The sequence below is a fragment of the Equus caballus genome, chromosome 14 (assembly GCF_041296265.1).
Source record: "Equus caballus isolate H_3958 breed thoroughbred chromosome 14, TB-T2T, whole genome shotgun sequence".
In the NCBI taxonomy this organism is placed as follows: domain Eukaryota; kingdom Metazoa; phylum Chordata; class Mammalia; order Perissodactyla; family Equidae; genus Equus; species Equus caballus.
The window spans coordinates 43,948,406-43,970,030 of record NC_091697.1 but is presented as its reverse complement, the minus strand read 5'-3'; the positions used below and the strand labels follow the sequence as shown (position 1 = coordinate 43,970,030).

The 21,625-nt window shown below is 47.8% G+C and overlaps 2 long non-coding RNA genes across 2 annotated transcripts in view; both read left to right on the top strand.

Annotated features, from left to right (window-relative positions):
• Positions 1-6,117: 6,117 nt before the first annotated feature.
• LOC111767765 (uncharacterized) lies at positions 6,118-8,446 on the top strand. Its single transcript, XR_011425509.1, has 3 exons — positions 6,118-6,250; positions 6,477-6,586; positions 8,307-8,446. It is a non-coding gene; the product is annotated as an uncharacterized lncRNA (long non-coding RNA).
• A 4,434-nt stretch (positions 8,447-12,880) lies between these two features.
• The window catches only part of LOC138917454 (uncharacterized), a 60,018-nt gene continuing 51,273 nt past the window's right edge, over positions 12,881-21,625 (top strand). Inside the window, exon 1 of the long non-coding RNA XR_011425508.1 lies at positions 12,881-13,025. This is a non-coding gene — a long non-coding RNA (uncharacterized lncRNA). The remainder of the gene's footprint in view (positions 13,026-21,625) is intronic.

Sequence of the window (21,625 nt, the reverse complement as noted above, 5' to 3'; positions counted from 1 at the left end):
GCAGACAGACACAGAGGAGACCCAAGGGCCGCTGTGTGAGAGCAGAGCCAGGCTGTGGGCAGGAGGAGAGGGTCACCTCCTTCCAGCCACACTGCCTCGCATGGACCCTGGCTCAGCAGGGCAGTGAGCCCCAGGTCAGGAACACAGGAAGTGGGGGTGGGGCTTCCAGCCAGGGAAGAGGCTGCTTGTCTTGATTCTGGGGTTTCAGGGCTCCCGGGCACATCAGCAGAGCCTCTGGCCTGGGGAAAAACCAGTGCGTTCATAGCAATCATCGCAGCTTCTATCCACTACTCACAGAGCTGTCTGAAGCTGCATGAGGGAATCCACTTTCCATGATTAACCCAGTGCCTGGCACATGGGAAGCTCTCAAGAGCTGCAAGCTGCGGCTGGCCCGGTGGCGTAGTGATTAAGTTCCCATGCTCTGCTTCGGTGGCCCAGGGTTCGCCAGTTTGGATCCTGGGTTCACGGACTTACGCGCTGGTCATCAAGCCATGCTGTGGCAGCATCCCACATAGAAGAACTAGAAGGACTTACAACTAGGATATATAACTATGTACTGGGGCTTTGGAGAGGGAAAAAAAAAAAACAGGAAGATTGGCAACAGACGTTAGTTCAGGGTTAATCTTCAAAGAAAAAAACAGCTGCAAGCTAAAAACCAAACACGAGTCTCAACAGTAGCCAGTCACTGTCGACTCCATCCTGTAGGCATTTCACAGGACATGCTGATGTCACAGTTAGGATGGCCTCTCCCCTGGGGAAGAACGGCGGCTGGAACACAGATCCGGCTGCCGGGGCTAGGAAGAGGGTCAAGTCAGGTGAAGCAGCTGTGAGGTTGGGAGGGCACGGTGATCCCAAGGTGCACTCCTCAGGGTTGTAGGGGGAGGCCACAGGTGTCCAGCAGGCGGTTGGCGCCCCAATGAGGCATTTGAGGACAGGTATCTCCTAGGGTCCAGGGAGGACAGAGATCAAGGCCAGGTCAGAGAGTGGGCAGTAGGGTCCCAGTCTTTGGGTTGAGGTTTAAGTACCAGGCCTTGGGGACTCAGGGATCAGATCCACTAAAGACACTATGATCCTGGCAGGAGGCAGGGTTGAGAGCTGGGCACAAGGTTAGGGTCCAGCTTTCAACACCAGGGACTTCATATTGAGCCCAGGGGGCTACCTAGAGCCACTTGAAACCCTCCCATCTGAGACAGGATTGGACCTAGGAAGCAAGGTGGGGAGCCCCTGGGAGAGGGTCAGGGGCGGAGGGGCGGTGGTGGTCAGGAGCCCAGACCTCACATTGCAAAACGTCCAGATTCAAATCCTGACTCCACTCTTCCCAGCTGTGTGACCTTGTTGCAAAAGTTGCTTCATCCCTTGAAAACCTCACTTTCCTCTTTGTGGGTAAACCAGGAAATAGTCCTCCCTCAAAGAGTTCTTGGGATGTCGAAATGGGACAAGGCATGGAAGCAATTGTCACTGTATCTGGCACGTATGAGTGCTTAATAAATGATTTGTCCTCGGTCACACAGCCGATTCTGCACCCTCCTTCCTGCTCTGAGGTATTCCTTCCAAACTTTGCAGACGGTGACCCCGCGCCCGAGTTTTCTCTTCTCTGGGCCAACACTCCCCGTGCTTTCAGCCTTTCCTCTAACGTCTGTGTTCCTGACCCTTTACCACCTCAGACTGTAAAAAACACCCCCTCATTACGTGCGATCTTTCAAAACTGAAAGCAAGTGGATGTCTTAAGAGGCCAAAGTTATTCCCCTGGGAACATAACTGTGACCACGTCCTCAGATACTCTCTGGTGATTAGAGGCTGCCATCTTGAATTACTTTACTCTCTCAAGGTGCTTGCCCATCGGGCCCAGAGTGGTTGTAGATAGCTTGCTGATGTGGCTGGTGTTTGTAAGAACACCTTTTCCCTACTTTTGTTTTCAAATTTCTAAATATCTCAAATTCTTTTTCATTCCCCTCCCTCCCCCTAAAAAAGCTATGGGGTGGAGGAGCAAGCATAAAATAAAAATACAAACACAATGACACATGCATACACACACAATTGGAAAAATCTCAACATTCATCTCTTTCCCCTTTGCACCACCCCCTGGCCACCTCCCAGGCCAGAGATTCCAAGATCTGGAGCTCCTCTTAGGAATCATGTGTCCCGCACCCCCACGTGGAGAATCACAGCCACCAGCCAAAAACGCTTGGTCCGGATATACTTTCTGTAGTTTGTGTTGCAATGATGATGGGTTTTTTGTTTTTATTAATGTATTTCAATAGGCATGTAACACATTATTTTTAATAAAATGAATATGGAATTTGAATTATGTCACTTCCTCCCCCAAGAGTCTGTCACACTCCTTTGCTTCCTGGAAGGTACAGAGACAATAAATATCTAGCCTGCAACCGCAACCCCAAGGCCGCCCCTCTGCAGTCTCTCCCAGTAAATGGCACCATCATCCACTCGGTTGTTGAAGCCAAAAGCCTGGGATTCACTGATTCCTCTGTTCCTCTAAGCTCTTCACATTCGACCTCTCAGCGAGGCTGTCAGCTTTACCTCCCAAACCTTCCTGGAATCTGCCCACTTTTTCCTGCCTCCACCGCCTCCACTCCAGGTGAAGCAGCATCCTCGCTCACCTGGACCCCTGCAGGGGCCTCCTGATGGTCACTCCGTTCCCACCCTTGTCCTTCACCCTCAGCTCACTCTCCATGGCGCAGTCAGAATGACTTTTCGAAAAAGTAAATTAGAGAATGTCATGCCTCTGCCTAAAAGTGAACAAAACTCAAAGTCCTTACTCAGACCTGAAAGGCCCCACTTGGTGGGCCCCCGCCTCCCTCCCACTACTGTTCCCCTTGACCGCTGTACTACGGGCACACTTGCGCGTGCTCTTTCTATTCCTCAGTCACTCCAAGCTCGTTGCTGGCCCAGGGACTCTGCACTGGCCCTCCCTTCCCTGGGATGCTCTCCCTCCAGATCTGCCCATGGCCGGCTCCCTGCCACGTGGGTCAGCTCCTCCATGATGCCTTCCCTGGCCACTCCATGTGGGTAGCCTCCACTGCTCCCCAGCCTGAGCCCGTCACTCGCTATGCATCACCCTTCCTATCTTCCTGCCGTTACCGACCAGATCCCTCCCTCTCATTTTCTGGTTTGCTGGTTGTCTGATTCCCCCATCGGAAAGAAAGCTTCTCAAAGGTAAGGATTTTATCCATCTTATTCAATGCCAAATTGAAATAATCTTCAGTATTCCCAAATGAGACACGCTTGTGCTGAAAAATTGCTCATGGCTTATCTCAAATTCAGGTTTAACTAGGTGCCCTGTATTTTAGCTGGCAAGGCTACTCGAGGCCCATGGTTCCACATCTTGGGAACGTGGACCCGAGAGAATGAAGGCGGCATGTGCAAAGAAGGTGAGAAGAGAGAAAATGAGACAGTGGAAAGAGAGAGACAGGCAGACAGACACAAGGAAGAGCGACAGAGAAAGGACAAGACAGCAGTAGAAAATGAGTGAATGAGAGAGAGACAGGGAGGGAGGGGGAGTCTGCTAGAGACAGAAAAGACAAAGAGAAAGAGCCACAGGTAGACCAACAGACACGCTCGAGAGCATTCAAGGCCTGCGGTTCAGTGATCCAAGGTCAGCTCCATGCATTCCTTCTGTACTTCGTTTGTTTACAGGCACCAATAAATTCCCCCTTCACTTCAACATAATAGCCACCCTTTCTTGAGCACTTGTGTGCGCCAGGCACTGGGCCAAGCACTTTGGATGCACGATCTCATTTATGTTGTTACATCATAATGGTTCTATGAAGGTGTTAGGAAGAACTGAGGAACAGAGAAGTTCAACAATGTGCTCGAGGTCACACAGCCTGGAAGCAGCAGAGCTGGGGTTTGAACCCAGGCTGTCAGATGCCAGAGTGCTGGACCACTATGTGGAGTCACTGTCATTCATAACCAAGGAGGTCCTGAGTGGCACTCCAGTAGAGCAGATTCAGCAGAAAGACCGGCTCAACGCTGGACTGCTGACCCCAGACCCTTGAGAGGCTGGATGGCATCGTATGTGGGCTTGGGAGTCAGACCAAGCAGGATCGAATCCAACTTCTTACCTATGGTGTGACTTTGGGGAAGTTCTTCACCTTCTTTGAGCCTCAGCTTCCTCTTCTGTAAAATGGAGTTGATAATAATAGTAGCTACATCATAGGGTTGATATGGGGACTTAATTAATTAATGTGTATGCACACACGCACGCAAAAAGCAGTTAGATCGGGTAAGCATTTAAGAAATATTTACAGATATTTTTATTATATTCTGCTCATCTCTGATGCCCAGCAAGGCATCAGATTTGGCACAAAAGAAGTGCCCATGGTACCTGGGTGGGTGATGATAAGACTGGAGAATATTAATGAGAATCCCAATGACCATTTATCAACACCTACTGTGGACCAGGCATTGTGCTGAGCACCTTGCACATGGCTTCTCAGTCAACCCCCACAGCAACCCTGCCACGATGGTATTGTTATCCCCCATTTACAGATGAGAAAACTGAGGTTCCAAGAAGTCACGGGACAGAAAGGCTGCAGAGAGGGGGTCAGAGCTGGGATCTCGATCCCAGTTCATGAAGAGAGGACACAGATCTGTGTGTGTGTGCATTAATGACAATGGGAAGCAGACGCATTGCGCTGAGATGTTTTCCTGTGCACTGAGTTTTGAGTGCTTCACAAGCTCCTTCACACCCCTCGCAGATGGCCCGTGAGCACGCCTCTCCGTGCACTGTTATCTCACAAGAGGGGCAGACTCCCACTTTATGAAGGAGGCACAGAGAGGTTCAGGACTTCCCGAGGGCCACACTGGTGTCAGGAATAGAGTAAGTTCTGAACCCAGCTTCATCAGACTCCCAGTCCAGTGTCTGTCCCCTGTCCCCAAACTCTGACCCACAGAGAACCCCACAGAGCATGACATCCTTCAGATCTCCCAAAGACACCCACTCTTCACCATCCCCACTAACAGTGAACACACCCGTTGGGGCTCCGTGAGCACTCACCTGTCATCTTGCAACAGCCTCCGACTGCATCTGCTGTCTCCGGGTCCTCTCGCCTTCCCTAGGTTCTTCACAAAGCCCCTACCAGGTCAGCTTTCAGAAACACAGATCTGAACCCAGGGCTCTTGACCATGGCTTCATGGTCTGGCCCCTGTTCATCCCTCTGCCTCCTGGACTCTGCACGCTGACTGATAAACCTTCCACATGGCTCTCTCTGGCCTCCTCTGCACTTGCTCTTTCATCTGGGTGGTACCACCTTCCCCACTCCTCCTTCATCCCTGCTAAGTCATCCATTAAGTGTCAGTGACATGTCACTTCCTCACAGAAGCCTTCCTTGCTTGGTTCAGGTGCTCTTCTTGGATGTACCTCTGCTCAGATCCTTCTCCCTCTCTGTTGAAATCACCTTTTTACTCTCCCACTGAGTCAGCTCCACGAGGGCAGGGCCTGTGGCTGCCTGTTCACACTGCATCCCCAGGGCCTGGCACAGTGTCTGGTACCTGGTAGGTGCTCAGTGAAAGGCTGGTGGAGGAATGAGGGTTCCCTGAGGACAGTATGATTTATTAAACTAAGCACCAGGCTCCGTTTGCTGGCACACAGTAGGCTCGCATTACGTTGTCTGTTGAAGGGATGATGGATGATTAAATGAGTACACAAATGCCATGGCTCAACGCCTCCCCCCTCTGATTTGTCCACCTCTCAGCTGCAGCAGTCTCTTGCAGAGTAAAAGGGATCCCAGCTCCTTGTTTGAATGCTGTGGGGTTTCGAGTAGAAAAAGAAATACTGCTCCTTTAAAGAGAAGAGTTTCAGGTGATAGAGGCCCTTCTTGCTGGCGAAGACTGGAGGGAGAGCTGGGGCCTCAGCCCAGCTTCGGGGTGGCCTCAATTGGCCCGGACTGACTAATAAAGTGTGAAATTGACTTTATCCTCCACCATGTCTCCCAGCCAGAGTGTCCCTGTAGCATCTCCCTCTGCCACAACTGATGCAGCACTGCGGCCGTCCCCTCTGTCGCTGGTAGACAGGCAGATCATCAACGCCCACGCAGCCCCGGCTGGCGCTCTGCAGAGCCCATGAAGCCGTTTGGCCTCGGGCCAGGATGGGCCTACAAAGCCAGAAGCATCTGATGTGGCATGTCTGACGCACCTCCTAAGCCAGCCGCTGGCTGCTCCTGTCCCTGTTTACTCCTCTGGCACTGGCTTCTAAGGCAGGGGCGGGAGCTGGAGGGAGAGACAGCGTTAGGTGAGCTCTTTGAGACTCCCCCCACCCCGCCCTGCCTGTTGCACCAAATGCAAGGTTGGAGCATCAGAGCAAAAGGAACCTCAGAAAGCAATGAAATCTGGGTGCTCAGGGGAGCCGCTGGGGGCCTTAGGGGCTGCTTGGGGGGATATGGGAGGGCCTGAAACCCCTCCTTCCACCAGGACAGGGCCATTTTTTGATCTATTTTTTAAATTTGATCCTGTTTAAGATTTCCCAGGAAGAAAAGGATTCCATGACTCTAAGAAGTCCTAAAACCAATGATCTATCCAGCAGTCATTCCCAAAGCTGCCTGTGCATCGGGATCAACTGGGTGACTTGGTAAGAAATATGGATTCTGTGTTCTGGAGTATGTTTGCCTGCTCAACGCCCATTTCCTCTTCGCTGAGCATAGCACTTATGTCACTTCGGAGAGCCATCCCTGCCCCAAGTACAACCTGAGTGGTTTGGGTGGAGACCCCGCTCACTCGGTCTCCAGGGGCAAGCATGTTCCCCAGGCCTGGCCAGTAACAGACAGAGTGACCAGGCCAGGGTCAAAGTGAGGCTAGAGCCGCAGCCTCAGGATTTGGGCAGAGCTGTAGAGGAAGAGATGCTCTCTCTTCTCAGAGGCCCTAGGCTGGTAGCTGTCAGCTTGGAACTGCTGGCTCAGAATGAAGCCAACAAAGAGGCAAACCATGACCAGGGATGAGAAAGAGAAGAGACAGGTAGACAGACACACCTTGTGACATGTTATGAGCACCTGGATCCAGCCATGTCTGAACTTTATCCCCCTGGGCTATTCAGATACATGAGCCAATAAATTTCTTCCTCTTTTTTTTTTTTTTTTCGCTTCAGCCAGTTTGAGCTGAGTTTCTGCTACCTGTAACTGAGAGAGGGAATTCTGACTAATATATAGACCCCTATTTCAGATCTATTGAATCACGATCTCCATGGATAAAGTCCAGGATTCTGGATTTTTCAAAAAGCTTCTGAGGAAATTCTGATAAAGTATCACCACTTTATAAGTGACTGTTTGGACATCATTGAGATCCTGGTCCAGTGATGTACAAATAAAAGTGATCCTTCGGTAAATGACCGTTATAATTGTATGTCAGAACTCTGTGCGTGACCTCAGTCCTCACAAGAACTCGATGACGTACAGTGATTGTTCCCATTTTACAGAGGAAGACGCTGAGGTCTAGAGAGGTGAATTAATGTGTTGAAGGGCATAGAGCTAGTAAGCGATGGATCAAGGATTATGAGTCTCTGAAGCTCATCCTCTTTCCGTCGTTATAATCTTCCCAAAATGGCCATGGGGCTTGCCTAGAGCCTCAACACCTGGTGTTGACAATGTCCTCTCTCTTCAGAGACTCTCAATGAGCAAAGCCTGTTTGAGTCACTTAGTGTCCTATGGCTACAATAAGAGAAAACTGAAATACAATTGGCCTAAACAATAAGGGAAACTTATTACACTACATTCTAAGAAGTCCCAAAGTAGGATGGCTCCAGGGTTGTTTAATTAAGTGGGTCAGTGTCATAATCAAGGGCTCAGGTTCTTTCCATTTTTCTGCTCTGTCCTCCTCGAGTGTCAGCTGGCCCTCAGGCTGGCTCTCTTCTTGGTTACAAGATGGCTACTGCCCTTCCAGACATGACTATGTCCTGCAAAGGAGGATGGTCTGTTTCTTTTTGTGTGTTTCTTTTTATCAGTGAAGAAAACGGTTCTGAAAAGCCCCCTGCATATTATTGGTCAGAATCGCATCACATGTTTATACCTAGTCCAGTGATTGGCAAGAGGAGTGGGAGCATCATGATGGGCTTGGACCAATCAGGCTTCACCCTGAGGCTGGGCGGAGCAGACACCTGAATAATACAGGGCTCTTCAGGAAGGCAGGAAGGGGGCAAAGGGTCTTGGGTAGTGACTCCCCTGCTCCCTGGGTTTCCCTCCCTGATTCTGGGCCCAGGTTCCAGAGGCATCTCTCTTTTCATTAGAAATGACCCTTGCAGGAAGGTCAACTTTCAACGTTCAAAATCCTCCCCATGACTCCCTTGTCCTTTCTTCCAGTCCTCTCCCATAGCCAGTAAGGCTGAAGAAGTCCTGAAGAAATGCTGGACTTGCCCTTCAACATCCAGAGGTGCCCTTCCTGGCTCTACTTCCCTCGTCCTCTGCTGGGCTGCCACCAGTTCACCGGGTTGCTGGGAGGACTGATAACAGCATGTGTGGTGGTTGACATGTGCTGTTGTCTGCCCATCACCCATTTCCCCTGCATCTAATTACAGAATGCCCCTTGTCCCTTAGGCACCCACCCTTTCCCACTCTCAAGTCATGTGGTATAAGCAGCACTGACCCTCATGGTACCCCCAATTCTAATGGGGTCTCTTCCCCTGCATCCTGGGGTGTGTGACTTGGGCCTGTTCAATCTCTGTGTTCCATGCCTCTTGCCACAAGACTTGATTTGAGATGGACAACAAACCCAGTCTATTCTATAAGAGTCAATTCCTGGACCTTGGGCTCAAACTCTTGGGGGAGAGAAATTCTGTTTCTAGTAGGGTTGTCGAGCTGCAAGATTTGAGTCTGGAGCTTTCAACAACCATTTTCCAGCTTCCTAGGGGAAAGCTAGTCTGAGAATGAAGTTAGCACAGAGCCAAGGGACCAAGACACAGAGACCCTAAGCTGCTGGATCCACCTGGGCCTGATGCCAGACAACCCTGTACATCTCAGTCACATGAACCAATAAATTTTCCTTTCTTGGTCAACCTGATCTGAGTTGACATTCTGCTCCTTGCAATAAAAAAAAAATAACTAATATAGCATGAGTTTTTGAAAAAGCTGAACTATGTTCTTCTTTGGCTGAGTCATATATGTATAAAGGGGAGTAGGAGAGAAAAGGTTGGGAAATTAGGCTGCAGATACACGGCAGGGGGCCTTGAAGACTTGAGATGGGCCACCCAGTCTCTGAGACCACCTGAACACAGGATCTCCTGAGGCCAGGTGATCCTAGGAGTTGCCAAACAGGCTAACGTTTGCCCCCTGGGATCAGGTTAATGTTTTTGTAGCTACTGATAAAGTGAATTCTTGACCTACAGCAGGTCCTCCAGGACTTGTCCTCCAGGCACGCTTTCACAGGAGAGAGTTGGGTGAGTTCTGCGAGTTCGGCATAATTGAGAATGTTTGGAAGACAAGAGCTACTGGCATTTATCAACGGCTCCTGACAGTCAGAGATAACGAGGGTAGGGAGAGACCCAGTGCAACTGAGGAGAAGACCTGGGGATACCACTAAATGTGTCCACATCCCTCTTAAATTGCCCGGAATAGGACACAGGCTGACCAGAGTAGAGGGAAGGACATCACCTTCCTCTTTCTACAAGACCTACTTCTATTAATGCAGCCTGAAATTGCACTCACTTTGGTGGCAACACATTATGCTTTGTACTTAAATGGAAGTTATACATGCTGCTACTACCTCATGTCTCCTTGGTCACCTCAAGTCTTCTAAACCCTCTCGTAACTTGAGACAACTGCCTCCCCCTTTCTAAACTGGGAATCAGGTTCTGTCCTTCCCCAGCTCCTGCTCTCCACCTGCACACCCTCGGTGCATGCCACCGTCTCACATCAGAGATCTTCATTCGAGTGTCTGACAAAAAAAAAAAAAAATGTTGCGCAGGACAGTCCCAGGCATGCAGCCACCATTCCTTCTGATTTTACTTCCAGTCAATCCAAAACACAGGATATCTGCTTAATTCTTCCATGATCTCTTTGTTCATTTACATAATCTGGCCTGCAGACTTTGGTCCTAGTGCTTTGCAGATATTGACTCATTTAATCCTCGAAACAATACACAATAACAACTGATATTCCCATTTTATAGAAAAAGAAAATGAGGCACATACGGATTCAGTGAGCTTTGCAAAATCGCAAAATTAGTAAGTCACACAGGAGAGATTTGAACGCAGGTAGTTTGTGCTCTTAAACCTGTGCCGAGGGTAGGCAAACTTTTTCTGCAAAGGGCCAGCTAGGATTTGATACACTGAGTGCCACGTACAGTCTGTCCCAGCTACTCTATTCTGTTGCCGTGGTGCAAAAGCAGGTGTAAACAATACATAAATGAATGTGCATGGCCCTGTGCCAATAAAACTTCATTTAGAGACACTGAAATTTGAATTTCATATCATCTTCAATGTCATGAACTATTGCTCTTCTTTTGATTTTTTTCCCCAGCCATTTAGAAATATAAAATCCATTCTTAGCTCGCAGGTCGCACAAAAACAGGTAGCAAGCCAGCTTTGGCCTGGAGGCTGGAGTGTGCTGACTCTTGCTCTGTGCTCCGCTGTCTTTCAACCTGATCCTTACAACTCACCTCTTATCATCTCCATTTTCCAGACAAAGAAATCGAAGCTGGAAGAAGTTACTGACTTGCCCAAGGTTACACAGTGAGCAGGTGGGACAGTCAGGATTCGTGTCCCGGTTTATCTTGGCCCCAGAGGTGGCAGTGGCAGGACAGCTGGCAGAGGCCATGGGTGGTCAGGAAGCAGAGTTGAGCTGGGGGCTTCAGTGCTGCCTAACTTGGCCTGAAGCCATCAGTCGTGAAGTGCTGGAAGACACCCCCCACCACTCCTGGGAGCTGAGTGCAGCAGCCTGTGGCCTCTCCCCTCTCCTCTGCCCCTGAGGTCCCACCTCTCCTGGGACTTGCAAGAGACTGAAATGTTCTGCCTTCCAAGTCTGGAGCCAGAGCCCCAGAAAAAACCCAGAGCCTGTCTTGACTTGGTCTGATCTCGCCAACCACAACCATTAGGGGAGCGCAGACCTGGTCTAAAGGAGCCCTGAGCTGCTGTCTGAGAGAACACTTCAGCTCTGGCCTGGCTAAGACTGGGAAGGGCAGAGGAAGGGTGGGGGTGCGGTGGGGCAGACAGAGAGATAGAGAGCAAAGCGGCAAGAGAAGAGACAGAGGGACAGAGGGACACAGAGGGAAACATGGAGTCAGAGAGAGGTGCAGACACACGCACACACGCACGCACACCCACAAGCGCACGCACACCCACACAGAAAGATCCCTTAACGGCTATTTTTCTGAACCAGAACCCTGCTTCCTCAACTCTGCAGACACAGAAAAACCAATACGGCGGCAGAAAATCTCCCCACATTACTTATTGTTAATAAATATTTATTTGGTCTTTTCTAGGTTTCGACAACCTTAACTTTACTCAAACCAGCAAGCAGCCCTGAGGTGGGCAGCGCAGGGGTTATTTCCCTGAGGAGGGATGTGGGGCTCAGAGAGCTGCGGCAACTTGCTCCAGATCACACAGAAAGTTAAGGGTCAAGCTGGAATGAAAGAGCAAGACTCCTGACTCCCAGTGTAATGTGACTGTCCTGCAAACCACGCCCAGGAACAAAAGGGACCCTGAAGGTCGGGGGTTAGTTCGTTCTTTCCCTTCAATAAGTGAGCCCCTAAATTCTCTCTTTGACAAGGATGTGACAGTGACATTGTGTGTCTGAACTTGAGCAAGGCAGTGGACAAGCAGGTGTGTGCTATCCTTACGGTCGTATGTGATGGAAAACTGTGAGAGGGATCCAAGGACGGCTGGGTGGGTTGTAGCCAGTAGGAGATTGGTACCCAAAGGATCTTGGTGAATCAGTTTGCATGTAGAAGGATGCTGTGTCACATATTTTTATTACTAAAATTGAACGACTCGAGTTTCTATTCCACTTCTTCTGTGAATGATTCTTTTCCCAGCTTGGGGTCTTCGCTCCCAGGATAACTTTCAGAGCAGTTGCTTAGTCCAAACAGGCAGTTCTAGTTTCTGTCTCCCGACAGAGAAAAACCTGGAATCCTGACCATTAGGTATCCTGCAGTTGCTGGAACTGCCACATGAGGGCACTGTTCAAAGAGAGCAGCTTGGTTGCCTAGAGGCATAATGCTCTCCTTCCACATCTGCAGGAGCTTGGAAACAGAGTGTCAACAATACTGTAGTCCCAGCCCCAGGGGCAGTTCCTACCTGCTAAAGAAACCACTTTATTGATGGAGGCACATTCTACTGTTTTTTTTTTGGTAAGGAAGTTTGGCCCTGAGCTAACATCTGTGCCATCTTCCTCCATTTTGTATGTGAGTTGCTGCCACAGCGTGGCTCGAGGAGTGGTGTATGTCTGTGCCCGGGATCTGAACCCACAAACCCCAGGTCCCCGAAGCAGAGCACACAAACATAACCACCATGCCACCACATATTCTATTTGGCTGGTCTTGCAGGTGTTTCTCAGAGGGATTTGGGAAAGAGAAAAGATATTTCTCGCACACACTCCATGACACGTGGGCATGGACACCCAGTGGTACAGCTCTTTATTGCTTTATTCCCCAGGTATACCAACAATGTGCTAGGGTAGCTGGGTTGGGACCAGTTTCCAGGCTCAGCTGCAAACTGTCCCCAGAAGCAGCAGCCCCCAAGCACTCGCTCTCGTTGGGCTCACTAGTAGGTAGCTCTCAGTTTGGGACTGCACGGCATCCATTCCTCCCCTAAAAGCACCCAGTTTCACTAAGGAAAATTACCTCTCCCAGCTGTCTTGGGCAGGGGCAATTCTCGGCTCCTTCCTCCCACAGCTGGCCTGCTCCAGTTGAAGTCACGGATCCCTTCTCTACTTCCCCGGGTGAATCAGTGGGGAGCACATGATCTGAAATGCTCTTTCCTGGGACCTTGACTCTGGCAAGGACAAGGGAGTGGTTTCTGGCCATTCTTCTCGTGGCAATATCAGTTGTGAAACCATCCGTAGCCTCCTCACCTCTGTCTGGTAAAGGTAAGGACTGCTTTTTCTACTTCCTCTTTCTTGGTCCTGAGAGTCCTCTTAATTCCCACTGCCCCAAGCCTGCTCTCCCAGTCTTTCATCAATTGTGGGAGCCTCCACCAGCCTTCCCAAAGCAATCCCCTTCTCTTTAGTTTCTGGTGCTTGCCCCAGGAACCCTGTCTGATACAACCCCCAAGAATGAAGATCTCTCTCTCTCTCTCTCACTTTCAAGACTCACCCCAATCCCATCCTCAGGAGGCTAGTTTGGGTCCCCCAGAGCGAATCCCCACCTTGCCTCATATAAATCTTCATAGAACAAGCAAACAAACACAAAAGAATGTGCTCCCCAAATGCTGTCAGTGTTAGTGCAGGCTGGTGAGATTACTGGAGGGTTTCATTTTCTCCTTTTTGCACATGTTTATCCCCTGAAAAAACTTTTTCCTATGTCCGTACGCTCCATTTATAATTGAAAACAACAACATTTACGTGCGAGTTTGTTCAGTTGTAGTTAGAGAAACTGAAGCACTGAGAAAGTTCCCACAGGGCCTTTTTCATGCTGAAGGAGTGCGCCCCAGTCCCCGTGGGCGTCCTTGAGAAGGACACTCAGCGTTTTGGCGCTGCACTGCTAGCTGTTATCACCCCGCTGGTATGGGTGTATTTATTGACAGAGCCAAGCGCTGATATCCCATTGGCCTTGTTGTCTGCATGACTCAGGACAAGTCCTCGCCTCTCCTTGGCCCCCAGGTCTCCCCACATAAACAAAGAGGGGATGGGACCAAATGACCTCTAAGTTCTGCTGCTCAATTCTGGGGACTTTTTAAGGATCACTGTCTGGTGGAAGCATCCAGGATAGAAACTGGAATCCCACTCTCTGGATGGGAAGGGACAGACGGCACTTTCGATGTCCCACATAGGCAGCACTCTCTGAGCTGCACATGACAAAAACCCATCTCAAACTGGCTTGAGCAAAAAAGAGAATTTATTGGCTCATATAACTGAAACATTTAGGGCTAAAGTCAGGCCTGGCTGGATTCAGGGGATAAGGGGGTGTCACTGGGACCTGATCCCTCTTAGTCCCTTCGTCTTTCCTTTGTCTGCTTCATCCTCAGGCAGGTTCTTGTTTCCCAGCAGCCCCAGGCTCACATCTTGCCAGCCTAGCACCTCTTCCCAAGTGACCGAGACCCCACTCCCAATCAATCTGATCAGGATAAGGGAGGGGATGGGTCCCGTCCTTGGTGTTTTCAAAATGTTCCCCTAAGTGATTCTAATGGCGGCCAAGGTTGAGAGAAACACTGGGCTCCAAGGAACTCTTGCTCTCATCCCCTCCTGATTTGTGCAGTGAAGAAAAACGAGGATGTGGGCAGTCCCTCTGCGGTGAGTGGCGGTTCATTAAAGGAATGACTTGGGAGGTGGCAACTCAAGCCAAGCCAAATGAAGTAACCAAGTGGGGGACATGGATCCACCCAACTGCATGGAGTCTGCACCGGGAATTCCCTGGCCTATGAGAAAGTAATCTTTACACCCTCGCAGCTGATTCACCCAAGAGGAGGAGAACTAGAGAGAAAAAATAACAGGCACAGTTTATTGAGTGTTTACTGTATACCGGGCAATGTATTTGGCTCACTTAAACCTGGCGTTCCCCTGTGATGTAGGTAGTATTACCTGTCGAAGAGGGAGATGCGGAGGATCAAAGGGTGAAGTAGCTGGACATCAGTGGCTGAGCTGGCATTTGAATCAGTGCCATCTGATCGAAAACCAGGGCCCTTAAGCCCCACTCTATGCTGCCTTCTGGGAAAGCTCCTCGTCTCCTGTTCAGGGTAGAGGAGCTTGGGGAGGGGTTTAGAGCGAATCCTCCGATTCCACACGTTTTGAGGAAACAGCACTGGCCTGCAATGAGAACCTGGGCTGTACTCACAGCTCCACTCCTGCTTTGCCGTGTGACCTGGAGCAAGCCGCTCCCCTAGCTGGGGCCTCGGTCTCCTGATCTGTATAATGAGATGGCTCTAACAGACCCCTTAAGTTTTTTTTTTTTTTTTAATCAACGTTATGAAAGTTAACATCCTTGTGAAATTACAGTTGTACATCATTATTAGTCATGTTGTAGTTACACCACTTCACCCCTAGTGCCCTCCCCCCACCCCCCTTTCCCCTGGCAACCACCGATCAGTTCTCTTTGTCCATATGTTAACTACCACCTATGAGTGGAGTCATACAGAGTTTGTCTTTCTCTGTCTAGCTTATTTCACTCAACATAATACTCTCAAGGTCTATCCATGTTGTTGTGAATGGGACGACTTTGTCCTTTTTTATGGCTGAGTAGTATTCCATTGTATATATATACCACATCTTCTTTATCCAATCATCAGTTGCTGGGCACTTAGGTTGGTTCCATGACTTGGCTATTGTGAATAATGCTGCGATGAACATAGGGGTGCCTGGAACTTTTGGAATTGCTGATTTCAGGTTCTTAGGATAGATACCTAGTAGTGGGATGGCTGGGTCATAAGGTATTTCTATTCTTAACTTTTTGAGGAATCTCCATACTGTTTTCCACAGTGGTTGCACCAGTTTGCATTCCCACCAACAGTGTATGAGGGTTCCCTTTTCTCCACAGCCTCTCCAACATTTGTCACTCTTGGTTTTGGATATTTTTGCCATTCTAACAGGTATAAGGTGATATCTTAGTGTAGTTTTGATTTGCATTTCCCTGATGATTAGTGATGATGAGCATCTTTTCATGTGTCTATTGGCCATCCGTATATCTTCTTTGGAGAAATGTCTGTTCATGTCCCCTGCCCATTTTGTAATTGGGTTGTTTGATTTTTTATTGTTGAGTTGTGTGAGTTCTTTCTATATTATGGAGATTAACCCTTTGTCAGATAAATAACTTGTGAATATTTTTTCCCAATTAGTGGGCTGTTTTTTTGTTTCAATCCTGTTTTCCCTTGCCTTGAAGAAGCTCTTTAGTCTGATGAAGTCCCATTTGTTTATTCTTTCTATTGTTTCCCTCATGTGTGGGGTTATGGTGTCCGAAAAGATTCTTTTGAAGCTGATGTCAAAGAGCGTACCACCGATATTCTCTTCTAGAAGACTTATTGTTTCAGGCCTAATCTTTAGGTCTTTGATCCATTTTGAGTTTATTTTAGTAAATGGTGAAAAAGAATGGTTGATTTTCATTCTTTTACATGTGGCTGTCCAGTTTTCCCAGCACCATTTGTTGAAGAGACTTTCTTTCCTCCATTGTAGGCCCTCAGCTCCTTTGTCAAAGATTAGCTGTCCATAGATGTGTGGTTTTATTTCTGGGCTTTCAATTCTGTTCCCTTGATCTGTGCATCTGTTTTTGTACCAGTACCATGCTGTTTTGATTACTGTAGCTTTGTAGTATGTTTTGAAGTCAGGGATTGTGATGCCTCCAGCTTTGTTCTTCTTTAACAGGATTGCTTTAGCAATTCGGGGTCTTTTGTTGCCCCACATGAATTTTAGGATTCTTTGTTCAATTTCTGTAAAGAATGACATTGGAATTCTGATTGGGATAGCGTTGAACCTGTAGATTGCTTTAGGTGGTATGGACATTTTAACTATGTTTATTCTTCCAATCCACGTGCATGGAATGTCTTTCCATCTCTTTATGTCGTCGTCGATTTCTTTCAAGAAGGTCTTGTAGTTTTTGTTTTATAGATCTTTCACTTCCTTGGTTAAATTTATCCCAAGGTATTTTATTCTTTTTGTTGTGATTGTGAATGGGATTGAGTTCTTGAGATCTTTTTCTGTTAGTTCATTGTTAGCATATAGAAATGCTACTGATTTATGTATGTTGATTTTATACCCTGCAATTTTGCTGTAGCTGTTGATTGTTTCTAATAGTTTTTCTATGGATTCTTTGGGGTTTTCTATATATAAGATCATGTCGTCTGCAAACAGTGAGAGTTTTACTTCTTCGTTGCCTATTTGGATTCCTTTTATTTCTTTTTCCTGCCAAATAGCTCTGGCCAAAACCTCCAGTACTATGTTGAATAAGAGTGGTAAAAGTGGGCACCCTTGTCTTGTTCCTGTTCTGAGAGGGATGGGTTTCAGTTTTTGTCCATTGAGTATGATGTTGGCTGTGGGTTTGTCATATATGGCCTTTATTATGTTGAGCTACTTTCCTTCTATTTTATTGAGGGTTTTTATCATAAATGGATGTTGGATCTTGTCGAATGCTTTCTCTGCATCTATTGAGATGATCATGTGGTTTTTGTTTCTCGTTTTGTTAATGTAGTGAATCACGTTGATTGACTTGCGGATGTTGAACCATCCCTGTGTCCCTGGTATAAATCCCACTTGATGATGGTGTATAATCTTTTTGATGTATTGCTGTATTCGGTTTCCCAAAATTTTGTTGAGGATTTTTGCATCTATGTTCATCAGTGATATTGGCCTGTAGTTTTCCTTCTTTGTGTTGTCCTTGTCAGGTTTGGGGATCAGGGTGATGTTGGCTTCATAGAATGTATTAGGGAGTGCTCCATCTTCCTCTATTTTCTGGAATAGTTTGAGAAGGACAGGTATTAAATCCTCTTTGAATGTTTGGTAGAATTCTCCAGAGAAGCCGTCTGGTCCTGGACTCTTATTTTTGGGGAGGTTTTTGATTACTGTTTCTATTTCTTTACTTGTGATTGGTCTATTCAGATTCTCTATTTCTTCCTGATTCAGTTTGGTAGGTTGTATGAGTCTAGGAATTTATCCATTTCTTCTAGGTTGTTCAATTTGTTGGCATATAGTTTTTCATAGTATTCTCTTATGATCCTTTGTGTTTCTTTGGTATCTGTTGTGATTTCTCCTCTCTCGTTTCTAATTTTGTTTATTTGAGACTTCTCTCTCTTTTTTTTAGTGAGTCTGGCTAAGGGTTTGTTGATTTTGTTAATTTTTTCGAAGAATCAACTCTTTGTTTCATTGATCCTTTCTACTGTCTTTTTTGTTTCAATATCATTTATTTCTGCTCTAATTTTTATTATTTCCCTCCTTCTACTGACTTTGGGCTTTGTTTGTTCTTCTTTTTCTAATTCCATTAGGTGTCGTTTGAGGTTGTTTATGTAAGATTTTTCTTGCTTATTGAGGTGAGCCTGTATTGCAATGAATTTCCCTCTTAGGACTGCCTTTGCTGCGTCCCAAATCATTTGGCACGGTGTGTTTTCATTTTCATTTGTCTCCAGATAATATTTGATTACTTCAATTTCTTCAATAATCCATTGTTTGTTCAGTAGCATGTTGTTTAGTCTCCACATTTTTGGCCCTTTCCCAGCTTTATTCTTGTAGTTCATTTCTAGTTTCATAGCATTGTGATCAGAAAAGATGCTTGATATTATTTCAACCCTCTTGAACTTATTGATGCTTGCTTTGTTTCCCAAGATATGGTCTATCCTTGAGAATGTTCCATGTGCGCTTGAGAAGAATGTGTAACCTCCCTGCTGTTTTTGGATGAAGTGTCCTATATATATCTATTAGGTCCATCTGATTTTTTCAGGTCCATTCTGAATTTTTCATTTCATTCTATAATTTCCTTCTTGATTTTCTGTCTGGATGATCTGTCCATTGGTGTTAATGGGGTGTTGAGGTCCCTACTATTATTGTATTGCTGTTGATGTCTCCTTTTAGTTTTGTTAATAGTTTCTTTACAAATTTTGGTGCTCCTGTGTTATGTGCGTATATATTTATAAGTGGTATGTCATCTTGGTGGAGCATCCCTTTTATCATTATATACTGCCCCTCTTTGTCTTTCTTTATCTGTTTTGCTTTGAAGTCTACTTTGTCTGGTATAAGTATAGCAACACCTGCTTTCTTTTGTTCATTATTAGCTTGGAGTATTGTCTTCCATCCCTTCACTTTGAGTCTGTGTTCGTCTTTGGGGCTGAGGAGTGTTTCCTGGAGGCATCATATTGTTGGGTCTTGTTCTTTGATCCATCCTGCCACTCTGTGCCTTTTGATTGGAGAGTTCAATCCATTCACGTTTAGAGTGATTATTGAAATGTGGGGGCCTACTGTTGCCATTTTATCACTTGTTTTCTGGTTCTTTTGCATTTTGTCCTGATGGAGAGCTGTTACTTTGTGTTATTGTCCTTCTGCTTATCTCCTTTGTTCTGGATTTTGTAACCCCTTTCCTTTTCTTGATTTTTCAGGAATGAGGTTCTTCCTGAGCATTACTTGAAGAGGAGGTTTTGTGGCGATGAACTCCCTTAACTTTTGTTTATCTGGGAAAGTTTTTATTTCTCCATCATATTTGAAGGATATTTTCACTGGGTAGAGTATTCTTGGCTGCAGGTTTTTGTCCTTCAGAGTTTTGAATATTTCATTCCAATCTCTTCTAGCCTGTAAGGTCTCTCCTGAAAAATCTGCTGATAGCCTTATGGGGTTTCCTTTGTAAGTTATTTTCTTCTGTCTGGCTGCCCTTAGTATTTTCTCTTTGTCATTGACTTTTGCTAGTTTCACTACTATATGCCTTGGGGTTGGTCTTCTTGCGTTAATAAAGTTTGGAGATCTACTGGCTTCTGTCACATGAAGTTCCATCTCTCTTCCCAAGTTTGGAAAGTTCTCAGCTATTATTTCTTTGAACAGGCCTTCTGCCCCCTTCTCCTTCTCTTCTCCCTCTGGTATACCTATAATCCTTATGTTGCATCTCCTAATTGAGTCGGATAATTCTCGGAGAGTTTCTTCATTTCTCTTTAGTCTTAGTTCTCTCTCCTCCTCTGTCTGCAGCATTTCTATATTCCTATCCTCCAAACTGCTAATTCTGTCCTCCATATTTTCGACCCTACTGTTCAGAGAGTCCAGATTTTTCTTAATCTCCTCCATTGTGTTCTTCATCTCCAGAATTTCTAATTGGTTCTTCTTTATAGTATCAAGCTCTTTTGTGACATAGCTCCTGAACTCGTTGAGTTGTCTATCTGAATTCTCTTTTAACTCGTTGAGTTTTTTAATAATGGTAGTTTTGAAATCATCGTCATTTAGGTTATAGATTTCATTGTCTTTGGGATTGTTTTCTGGGTGTTTATCATTTTCCTTCTGTTCTGGAGATTTAATATATTTTTTCATACTACTTGATGGCGTGGATTTGTGCCTCTGCATAGAGATAGAGTTTAGTCGCTGCTTCCACTTGTTGCGACTGGTGTGTGTGGGGTCAGCTGTTTAGACTGCACCAACCAGGAACCCTGTCAGCTGTTACTGACTGGACCTGGTCCCCTCCTCGTGTCACAGTGGTCCTGTGGGGTCCCTCATCGGTTGTGGGGGCAATCACAAGGGGGCCTCAGGCTGCTGGTGCGTACTGCTGCAGCCCACTTAGACGCGCTCCCTCCTTGTTGTCTGCAGTGGTGTTGTGGGCCTTCCTATCAGCCAGGAGCAGGATCACCTATAATCGCCGCTTTGTCCCTAACAGAGCCCACAAGATCTCTCTTGTCCACTATAGGTCCCAGCAGAGCTATGAGTATCTTCTGCAGTCTGTCGTTAGCTCACCTAGCTGTGCTGCTTTTGCCCCAGGGCCTTCCCGCCTTGCGATCGCCAGTCGGGACCTCTCCACTAGTGCTGTGCAGAGGCTTTCACTGAGGCTGCTGTAGGAACCTGGAGTTCCCCCCTGGGCTATGTAGCCGTTTCACCGGAGCTCCGCTCTGCCCCTCTCCACTCTCACAGGATCTCTGGGAGCCCCTTGCCTCGTCTGGGACACGGCCAGAGTCCGTGGGCCTCGCAGTGGCTTGTAAGCTGCTGCCTTGTGGGGAATTCTGCTCTAGGGAGCTTCCTGGTGTTCCGAATGCTGGGCGGGGCCTCCCTGCCAATGGCGAGCAGAGGCCCTCCTTGCTGGGGGGTGCGGGACCCTGGAGCGTCCCCCCAGGCCGCAGAGCTGGGTGTTGGAGCTCCACCCAGTCCCCAAGCGCGTCCACAGGAAGTCCATGCACCCCTGCACCGACCCATGTGCCGGAGACCATGAGCCCAGCAGCAGCTTGTGGTTTGGTGCTGTGCCAGGGAATCCGCTCACCAGGAGCTTCCCTTTGTCCTGGATTCTGGGCATGGCCTCCCTGCTAATGGCAAGCAGAGGTTTTCCCTGCCGGGGAGGTGCGGGACCCCGGCGCCTTCCCCCACGCCGCAGAGCCAGGTGCTGGAGCTCCAATCATGTCCCCAAGCATGTCTATGGGAAGTCCGTGTGCCCCCTGCACTGACCCGTGTGCCGGAGACCGTGAGCCCAGCGGCAGCTTGTTGTCTGGTGCTGTGCCGGGGATTCTGCCCACCGCGAGCTTCCCTTTGTCCTGGATTCTGGGCGTGGCCTCCTTGCTAATGGCGAGCAGAGGCTTTTCCTGCCGGGGAGGTGTGGGACCCCGGAGCCTTCCCCCACGCCGCAGAGCCAGGTGCTGGAGCTCCAACCGTGTCCCCAAGCACATCTACGGGAAGTCTGGGCACCTCCTGCACTGACCCGTGCGCCGGAGACCGTGAGCCCAGCGGCAGCTTGCGGTCTGGTGCCGTGCCGGGGATTCCGCCCACCGGGCCCCCTTAAGTTTTTTTCAATTCTGTTCGGATGATGTTATCAGAAAGTTTCCAGCAGAAGAACCTGCTTCCCAGGACCCTAGGACCTGTTTTGAAACACTCCTGGGTTC